Source organism: Aulonocara sp. 'chitande type north' Nkhata Bay, linkage group LG12 (genome assembly GCF_057382095.1).
Source record: "Aulonocara sp. 'chitande type north' Nkhata Bay isolate Kocher_YH1m ecotype deep benthic linkage group LG12, A_spYH_male_GT1.1, whole genome shotgun sequence".
Lineage (NCBI taxonomy): Eukaryota > Metazoa > Chordata > Actinopteri > Cichliformes > Cichlidae > Aulonocara > Aulonocara sp. 'chitande type north' Nkhata Bay.
In genome coordinates this window covers 14,261,410-14,272,263 of record NC_141355.1, presented here as the reverse complement: position 1 = coordinate 14,272,263, position 10,854 = coordinate 14,261,410, and positions in this window count along the sequence as shown.

Genomic DNA, 10,854 nt, shown 5'->3' with positions numbered 1-10,854 from the left:
GTTTTGTTTCTCTTAACTGAACTGATCTATCAGTTATTTAATATTAACGCTTTTCTTAGAAAACGGGGAAAAGGAGAACTCTACTCACCCACCCTTTCTTTATTTATTATGTTGAACAATGTTAAAATGCACTGCAGTGATTCTTTGTTACGCATGTGCAACTTTTACCCTCAAGAGGGAGCTAGAGAATAATATAATATCAGTTATGTCAGTATCAAAAGGTTACTGATTAGTTTGGAGAGTCGTAGAAAGGAGAGTGTGTCAGATTCTTTGTCACTGAAAACAGGGAAATTTAATTTCACTTTTAAAATGTTAGAAAACTTTAAAGCAAACAATGGGAAATATGAAAATTAAGCTACTTTGAGTTAGGTAAGCATGATTTTTTGTGATGCTTGTAGAAGTTGAAAAACATAAAACAATAAACCTGATTAGTCTCAAATATTTTGATACATTTATCACCAGTCAAAGTCTTTACCCAACTGAACTGTTTGTTCTTCCTGTCCGTACTGTGTTAAGGTCATGGGAGTAATATATACATTAAATGATAGCGCACATGTGCGAAACCTTCACAAATGTGAGTGTCTGACATGTGTGTTGCTTTTGTGATAAAACATTGTCAGCTTCCTCTGTTGCACCTCGGTGAGCTCTGAGTGCATGTTAAACCTGTGTGGGCTCTTTCACAGAAAGGAAAAGGCCTAGAACATGTATCACAAGTTGATCTGGCAGTTACATAGGCACACGTTACACTCGTTTCCATTCAGGCGTTGCTATGCATTACACGGCGTGCTTCAACCTGTAGCCTGGATGGTTGACGTCACATTAGAAATATTAAGGATGTGTGAGACAAATGCTGACGACTAGAATGCTTTGACTTTTGCAGTGTTTCTGAACGGGTAACACATTTAACTTCCATTGCCATTTCAACAGCTGCCTCACACATGGAAAAATTGAGCCCCTTGGCTTTAAATACACTGGCAGATACCCTGAACAGTAAATAGTGAAAACCACAGATCAAAGTGATGTCTTAAAATTCCTTGTTTTGTCTTTTCCAAAATCCAGAGATATTCTCCTTATTGGCACGTGTGACAAAGACAAGGATCAAATACTATGTTGTAGGGATTATTACACTAGCTGCATACGCACCATGTAGTTATGGGTTTTATATGTGTGTACGTACAAGCAAGAATAGGAGACCTTAATCATTCATTAATTCTGTGTGAGCTTGTGCAAGAATGCTGATTAAGCTTTCTTTTGAATTTGTTTACCACGCTGTCAGGCAGTTTGTATCAGCTTGACATAAACTTCAATTATCTTTGGTAAGTAAATAACACAATACTTGGCAGTAGGTGATGCATCACTCGTTGCTGGAGGTTTTAATAAATTGGACGAATTATTTAAATGACAGCGTTATAGGACTGCAAAGACATGTGATCCTAAAATAACACCCTAAAGTGCTCTGTTCAGTGGAATAAGAGAATAAAAAGAACCACAAAATACAAGGCCAGGAACCCAGAGGTAGTCCCGTTTCCACAAGGCGTCTTTTGCTGCATTCTGTGAGTATGATGTATTGCGGCTTCGTAACACAAACTGAGCTGGATCCGAGTAAATAGTGGGTAGCTGTTTCATTAGTGTCAATATGACAGTTTTGGAGTTAGAATCTGATTGCTGGGTGTTTGTTGGACAAGTTGTTGGCTCAGTCATGAATAGTTGCCTTGTATCATCTCCACAAAGGCCACGAAGACTCAGCTACGGCCTAGAGTTCACAGATACTCCTGACTTACCTCCTCACTTAATCCCAAAGTGTTATATATGAAAGATAAGTGATGGAGTCTTTTTAAAGAAAAAAAGGACTTTATTCTGTAATACAGGTCTTGTTTGAATGAATTTCTTGTTTAAAAGAACCTAACTAACAACTCAGCAAAGTTGACATCTGTCCTCCTGACTCGAAACAGTACCATAACTCTTTAGGCCCAGTAGTATGTGACTGAATAGATGTTACGAAAAGTAAGCAGTCAACCACAAGGCAAGGTTACAATCTTTCTTAATATCTTCATATTACAGAAGCTATGTGAAAGTTAATTACTGTTCCTTAGAATTGTTAGTCTGCCTGCTTATCGATTCTTCTTATCATTCTACTTGCACTTGCTACAATCGTCTGATTTCAGTTTGTGTGTTGGAGGAGGAAAATAGACAGTCTACAGCATGCATGTGTGCATGACTATTTTTATTGCACAAAAGGATGAGAGTGCGATGGTAAAATGCAAACTGTATCCAGGACAGAAACAACTGCATTATGCTGCTAACACAACTCTGGCTCTTTGCAAACATCTGCATGCTAACGGTAAGCTAGCCAAGAACCCAGAGTAACATTTCCTGAGTGAACGCTAAACCCAGCCCTGGAGACAGACCCTGAGCTTCAACAGGTAACAAACAGATGAGCAGTCAGGCTGCAGCCTTCAGTTCTACCTGTTCATGTTTCTAAAGCAGAATCACTGTGGCGATTGCTTAAATGTCTCTTTGTGCTGGTTTTCATCTTTGCTTTGTGTTCATACCTAAATACTAAGACAAGGATCATACAGTATGTGTCTCCTCCTTCGGATAAGGATTTGTGTTGGTGTGTGCGACTGTAGCCTCTAGTTTAATATTGATAAATGGCAATTATGTGTTTCAGGTCATTTTTTACAAAGAAACGTGAAACTAATGTAGGGAGTAAGTAATATAACAAATTACCTTCTCCTGGGAGTAATTATGTAACATACTGCTTTGTCCTTAAAAAAAGTTTTCGATGTAATACATGACTTTTTTTTTTTACTAATGTCCCCAACACTGATCACAACAAGAGGAGAAATACCTCCAACATGCAGAAACATTTACCACACAGCATGTAATTCACTTGCATGAATGTAATGTACTTGATATGCTGCTTAGAGATGGTGGTGACTCTCAAAGAGGAGCCAGGGAGAACTCAATGAGAATCGCTAAGAGAACTGACAAGAAATCTAATGGATAAGTGATATCGGTAATGGAATCAGAATCGCTAAATTCTTATCAATTCCCATCTTTACTTGTTATCCCCAAGCATTAGGAGGTCTTTTCACTAAAAGCCCAACTACTGAAAAACAACCCCACACCACAATCCCTGATTCACCAAACTTTACGATGCAGTTCACATTTAGACAAGTACCATTGTCCATCAGATTGTCAGATGGAGGAACTCTAGAGTCCAGTGGCAGCGTTCAATGCACCACTGCATCCAGTGCTTTGCGTTGCACTTTGTTAGGTAAGGCTTGGATGCAGGGTACCCTCCGCCCCCTGACCCTACCAATGATTTGAATGGCTGAGTGAATAGTTTTGGAAATATAGTACACTTTATCTTCTTCTAGCTGTTGCTCTGCTCTCACCCTTTCACATGAAATCTTTGGCCATTTTTGTTAGTTGGGGAATCTCTAAACTTCTGCTTTCTTATATGTATGCCTTTGGAATATTGACATATAAAAAATGCACACTTTTAATATCAAAAATGACCTAATAAGCTTATTTTTTGACGTGTGGAGCCACAGAAAGCACAGGTGATGAGAATACTGCGTCATCCTTAAATCCATGTGTGTTTTTCCTAAAGGTGGCAAGTCAAAGGCTCTGCTGGGAACAAGAACATTTACTGTGGCACTATAGTAATGCCATTGTCATTGCTATGAATAACACCTGCAGTCCTGCTGCTGTGGAAAAACAATCTTAAAAAAGGCCCAGAGCTAGTGAACATAACTGCAAACTGGGGACTTCTCTTCAGGAAGCAGAGAAGACTGGAAGTGATTAGAGGACAAATATAAGCTTAAAGCCTCAAAACTCTGTCAAACTTTTCAAAAAGTGTCTTTTATCTTTACCTGATACAACAGAAAGTTGGAACTGGTTGAACTAATGAAGAAGTAACTGAATACATGCAGAATACATCTGTTTATGTGGATAGTGCATTTTTATGCCAACTAAAGCAAGACAGAAATGCAGTGAGATCGGCTAAAGTGAGTTTTAATGAGAAACCACTCTGATGGTTAATCATGTGTGAAATCTTGTGGTGGTGGGGGGCGGGGTGTTTTGTTTAAATGTACCATTTGCTCGGAATGATATCATTTAAATAGATTTGTTGAGGCTCGGCTGAAAAGGTTCCAAAGCAACCTTTGTAGCATCTGTAACAGCTTTTTAAATAAACCTTTTGTAACTTGTGAGTTAGCGTCTTCGTGAGCTGGCATGAGATTAACAAAAAAATAAAATAAAATGAGAGTGAGAGGAACCTCTGTCAGATTCCCAGAAACCACTCCTTTTCCCACAGAAACCCTTTTATGTTGTTCATATTTTCCTTTATTAAAACTAAGTCAAGCTGTTTCAATGACGTTGATTCATGATCAGGTCATTTTGACTCACAGGAAACTTACGGTTTAGAGGCTGTCTTTGTGATAAGCGATTTGGCCACAACTTACAGTCATCTGCCCCTTTGTTTGGTAAATCTTGGTAGCACCAGGCCAGAGCCCGTTTTTCCTCCAGAACTGCCTTAATTGTTTGTGGCATAGATTCAAGGTATTGCAAAGATTCCTGAGGGATTTTGGTCCATATTAACACAACAGTATCACACAGTTGCTACTGATTTGTCAGTTGCACATCCATGATGTGGTTCATCTCAAACGGGCTCTGGTGACTGTCATTATAGGTCCATTTTCAAGCCGAAGAAACTATTTTCAGACGATTTGAGCTTTGTGACACGGCTCAGGATAATCATCAGCCATCAGAAAATACACACACTGGGATAGACATAGTTACACATATCATCCTAAACTGGTAGTAATAGGAGCAAAATGCATCCCCACGCTATTACACCACTAATATCAACATAAACTGTTAATACAAGGCAGGATGCATCCATGTTTTCATGTTGTTTATCTCTAATTCTGACCCTGCAATCCAAATGTCGTATCAGAAATCAAGACCCATCAGATCATGCAGCTCTGCTGAGCTTCCTGTTAGCTGACAGTAGGGCTGGGCCATATTATACCGTTCACGGTAATACCGGTATAATGTTAGGCAACGATAGGAAAATGAAATATCGCGATAGAATATGAGTAAAACGCGCATGCCTTTGTTTTCTTACGCACATGGCCGATTATTGAGTGAAACAGATGAACCAGAATTGGTTTGTAAAAATGGTGCAACTTCAGTGATGTGGAACTGGTTTGGTGTTTGTCCGTCAGATACAGGACAAAGCACATTTTTTTGCAGAACATGCAAGCGGCCGTCGTTATTTGTCGGACTAAGATGCTCTTAAATCTGGGAGCAGTGTTGCCAACTTAGCGACTTTGTCGCTATATTTAGCGAGTTTTCAGACCCCTTAGCGACTTTTTTTCTAAAAAAAAGTCGCTAAAAAAAGACGTGAAAGCGTGTATCGCTTTTACTCTCAACAAGCAGCGGGTGCTGTAACGCAGTCAGTTCTTCTTTTACTCTTTTACTCTTATGCTGTTTTGTGGATCACAAGGTTTAAAACTACTTATAAACACACACACAAAGTAACTCCACCAGAGTGCTTATTTCGGGTCACTTTTGCTGGTCGAAGCCCGGGTAAAGGAGCAGGGTTGGAATTGTGACATTAAAAAAAACAATAATTGCTAAAAGAAATTTAATTTGTAGTTCTAAATAAACTCTAAATGAATTTAGGACGTTTTTTACTCACTTTATGTCTCTTCCACAATGTTATTTCTCTCTCCAACAACATAGGTTACAATTAGATTAGCATGACCGATTATGCAAATTAGGCGATGACGTCATGTAGCGACTTCTAGCGACTTTTAGGATTTTCCTTACTGAGTAGTTGGCAACACTGTCTGGGAGTAATCTGGGTCCTAAACTCCATATGATTCAGGTCAAACGAACACTGCAGCATCACTGAGAGTTAAAAACTGTCTAAATTCTTTCATCTTTAATAAAACGATCAGCATTGCTGCTTTACCAGGTGTAACTATGAAGTTTAACTTCCAGGCATCCATGAAAACAAAATTTATTACATTTAACGGAGTTAGAAGTTAGCAGGAAGCTAGCGGAAGTTAGCTCGCTAGTTTCGCTAGTTACCTAAGCATGATATTGCATGTTCTGACTGAGAGATTTCTGAAAAAATTCAAACGTACAGCTCTGCTATCACTTCCAACATAAATGAAGACAGGAAACTAAACAGCAGTGACGTTTGTAGGGTTACTGAAGTTGGGCTAGCTGGTATATAATGATGTGCTACGTGATCGCTAGCGACACAGCTACGTTAGCATAACATAAACAGTGAAGCTGGAGGACGAACACTAACACTTTTCCACTTATAAAAGTTAACGTTAAGGTTCCTGATAGTTAGAGACAAATGCAATCGCATGGCAGGATGCTGTAAACGGACCAAACTTCAGTCAGGAGAACAACTGAGATAATCCATCCACAATACAAGGTTAGTCATTAATATACTGCAACAACATGGGAATAGAGCAGCAGCCAGAGAATTCAACATTAATGAATCAATGGTACAGACGTGGAGGAAGCAAGAAGAATGAGTTTAATAAAGTTTGATTTATCTGACTGCTTTGTTTCGCTTAATGTGCCTTATAATCCCGTGCACCTTATGGTCCGAAAAATACGTACTGCACACTGCAGTTTAATGTTGCAAAGCACCTCTTTTTAACTTCAGTGGATATTATACATGGTTATGCTCAGGATATGTCAGCCCATTTCTACTGGAAATGCCTTTTGGTTAAACTTTCAGCAAGGAATTTGCATTTGCACTGTTACATTTTTCTAAAGCTTTAATGTACATAAAAGCTTCTTGTTTAAGTGAAAATAAATGGAAGGTTGTCTTTTTGTGCTAGTAATGTTGTGGAGTTGTATTTTGTCTCGCATCAATTATATCGTCAGTTATATCGTTATCGCAAATTTTCAAATATATATCGCGATAAATATTTTTGGCCATATCGCCCTGCTCTAGCTGACAGGAGTGGAAGCTTCAAGGTTTGACCTGTTGTGTGCTCAGAGATGCTCTTTAGTTACTGTTGGCTTTCTACTAGAGATGGACCGATCCGATATTACGTATCGGTATCGGTCCGATACTGACCTAAATTACTGGATCGGATATCGGAGAAAAATAAAAAATGTAATCCGATCCATTAAATATCACGAAAGCACCTCACAAAACTTGCAACACGCCGTAACTCACCTCAGAACGTTAGCACGTCGGAGCACTATGCATCACGTGATAGAGCGGCTGTGGCATGCGGGACCTGTCGGTGGTCTGGATAGCATTTGGAGCTTCGCTAGCAACCCGGCATTTCATCTCCGACAAAGTTATCCTGGGAGAAGTAAAGCAAGTGTGTAAGTCCATCTCTGAATGTTTGTAAAGCATTCCTGCGTTAAGCTTAACAAGCGACTGCCTCTCCTGCTGCTACTTCAATCATGAAACTGCTTAATGATCAGCTGATCGGCTTTTCTGTCGCGAGTCCGTGTCTCTTGTTTGCTTTTGGCCCACTTTGCACCAGACAGAGGAAACCAGCGGCTGAACAACAGCAGCACGTTTAAGCTTGATCAGCTGTTGTTAGAATTTATTTATTATTACTTTCTACACCAGGATCTTTTTCTACGTGGCTGACGGCTGGTAACTGTGCAGGGGCGGATCTAGCAAAGTTTAGCCAGGGGGGCCGATAGGGCATTAACGGGGAAAAGGGGGCACAAAGACATACTTTTCTTTCTTATTCTCATTTAAAATGTCGAGCTTTTAATTATTTAATATTTATCTGAATCTTACACCCAAAGTTTTAATCTGATGTAAAATGTATAGAAGTCCATTATTGTATATAGTAACTGTTAAGTCTAATATACCCTAGTAAGCTATAGTACTTTTTCCTTTGGGAAGGTACCATCTGTGCAGTCTGCAATTTTGTTGAAGAAAGATGTTGAATCTATTTAATATTTCTTGAAAAATAATTGATTTCTGTGTATTTTTTTTCACACTGCATCAAATTAAGGTTGATTACGTCGATTAAGCATCATGAGGTGGAGCGTGAGGGGTGGTTCCCTATTTTTTATTTATTTATTTTTGTTGTTGCTGGGAGTTGGAACCCTATTAGTTAGGTTGCTTAATATTTATGCTAAGTACTCTTTAAAATACCAGAATAGGGAGGATGGTGTAGGTTTACGTTTATTAGATTGATCAGTATTGCTGAACTATGAAATATTTTTTTTTGCATACAGGTATAACAGAATAGCTTTAGTGTAGTTGTTGTTTTAAACTTGAGTATGAACTTATACAAAATGCAGCAAGATATTTAAAAAACAGTTTTGTTGATTAAAAAACACTATATCGGATTCATATCGGTATCGGCAGATATCCAAATTTATGATATCGGTATCGGACATAAAAAAGTGGTATCGCGCCATCTCTACTTTCTACATTCTCCTCTGACCTCTGGCATCAACAAGGCATTTTTTGCCCACAAAAATGCCAGGGAACTGGATATCTTTTTCTTTTTCAGACTATTCCCTGTAAACCCTTGAGATAGTTGTGCAGAAAATCCCAGTAAATCAGCAGTTTCTGAAATGCTCAGACCAGTTCATCTGGCAACAACAGCCATTCCACATTCAAAGCCATTTGAATCTTCTTTCTTTCCGACTCTGATGCTCATTTTGAACTTCAGCACGTCACCTTGACCATGTCTACGTGCCAAAATTCACTGAGTTGCTGCCATGTGATTGGCTGATTAGCTTTCTTATAGAGTAGACAAACCAAAGAAAAGTAGTAGTAAACCAAAGAAATAAGCACTTTGTTTTGTTTTTTTGAGGGTTTGGTTAAGTATTTGGCAGCAATAATCCATCAGCTTTTTACAATATTAAATTAAATTTTAATAGTTTCCAACAGACATGCGGTGGCACATGTTTTGCTTTTATATACCAATACACAAACATTTAGGATTTTGGATTCAGCTAAAAATTAATTGCTCTCCAAATTTCTTGTAAATGAGTTTATCAAACTAATGCCAGATAATAAAGAAGTTCGTATGTGGGTCTTTGTGTCCGGCATCTGTGAGCTATTATTGATTGAGGGAGCAGTGGAATAAAAATGCAGGGAGAACAGAGTTTGGCTTCTAGAGGTCACAGGTTCCACATGGGAAAAAAATTTACCGTGCACGAAACTGAAGCATCAATATCTTCAAAGATGCAATAAATTACACTGATAGAGATTTTTTGGTTTTCCATCAATAAAGATGCCATGCCTGCAGTATTTTGGGGAGGGGAGGAGGGGGGGGGGGGGTCTCCGCATTGTGTTGCGTAACAATTTCCATTGTGCTAAGGAAAATTCTTCTTATTGACCCTTAAGAAATTTCCTCTGAAGGCCCTGCACAGAACTTGTAGACATTGTGGAAGAATATGAAACAATAGTCACGACATGTGCTCTAAAGCTAAAAGTAAATCTGCACATCTCCAAAGTTCAAACGCTGAGCCTTTGGAAAATGGGGACAATGGGAAAAATGGTGGGAGGGGGGGGCATGCTATTAAATCCACCATAGTTAGACTGAATACGTATGATAAACAATGACGTGGCTATTCTTCCAAAGGAAAGCCTTGCTGCGTTATTATGTGTTTTTATTTTTAAGCTTCTTTAATAACTCCCATATGCATCACAATCATTTTACTTCAGCAATTAGGAAGGGGTCAAATAAACGACTCGGAAAAATCTTTACTCCTTTTCCTTTTGGTACTGGGTGGCGCACAGAGTTGGCTTTTGCTCTTTGACAGAGAGATGGTGACAGTGACGGACTCGAGTCGAGTCACAGTCGGGTCACTTCAGAGGAATGCTCCATTAAACAGATGTCAGCACTGATTTCAGAGACAGACTCTGAAACGATAGCATAGCATTCATACCTCAGGATACCTGACAGTCAGTAACATTAAACAAAAGATGGCAGACCCCAAAAAAAAGGATTAATTGATTCCACTTTCTTACCGTTAGTTTAAAATGTGTTGCAATTATGCTTTCTTTACACACACACACACACACACCAGAAAGATGCAATGATCTGGGAAACATTAAAAGCCTATATTCAAGGTTATAAAAGTACAAATACTATCTATCAAATGATGAAATTGCATTTTTATCATGGAAGCAGTATAAACAAACAATAAACTCAGTGGGAAACTTGGGATGGGAAACAACAGGTCAGTGAGTTGACTGAGTATCACAATAGCATCCAAAGAATTTTTTTTTTTTTTTGGTCCAGGAATTGTAGAATAACAAGAGAGTAATAGTAGAAATGTCTTCAAGGGGCAAAACTACAACACCATTGAAAAGCCATGATCTTCCAGCCATTGGACAGCCCTGCAATAAAACCAGGCATGGTCCTGTAGTGGAAATCACCACAAAGGCTCACATAGGAACACTTCTTACTATGAGTGAATACAGTTGTACTGCGCTTCACTGATGGATATTAAAATGCTGCCATGCAAAGAAAAAAAGACCCAGCCTTCTCTGGGCCAAAGCTCACATGAAATGGACTGAGGCAAAGCGGAAAACTTTCCTGTGGTCTATGCAATCAAAATTTGAACTTCTCTTTGGAAATCATGGAAATTGTGTCCTCTGGGTTTAAGAGGAGAGAGAGCATCAGCATAGAGTTCAGCAAAAATGCTTCAGTGCACATCTGTGAAGGCCCCATTAATACTGACCGATGATATACAGGTTTTAGAGCAACAAATGCTGCTGCTGAGATTTATTTTTTTTAAATTGGGTTTTCGGGAAGGGATCTGATATGATTGCTAAATTTATCAATTTTATTCATCATTCTGAGGAAAGAACAG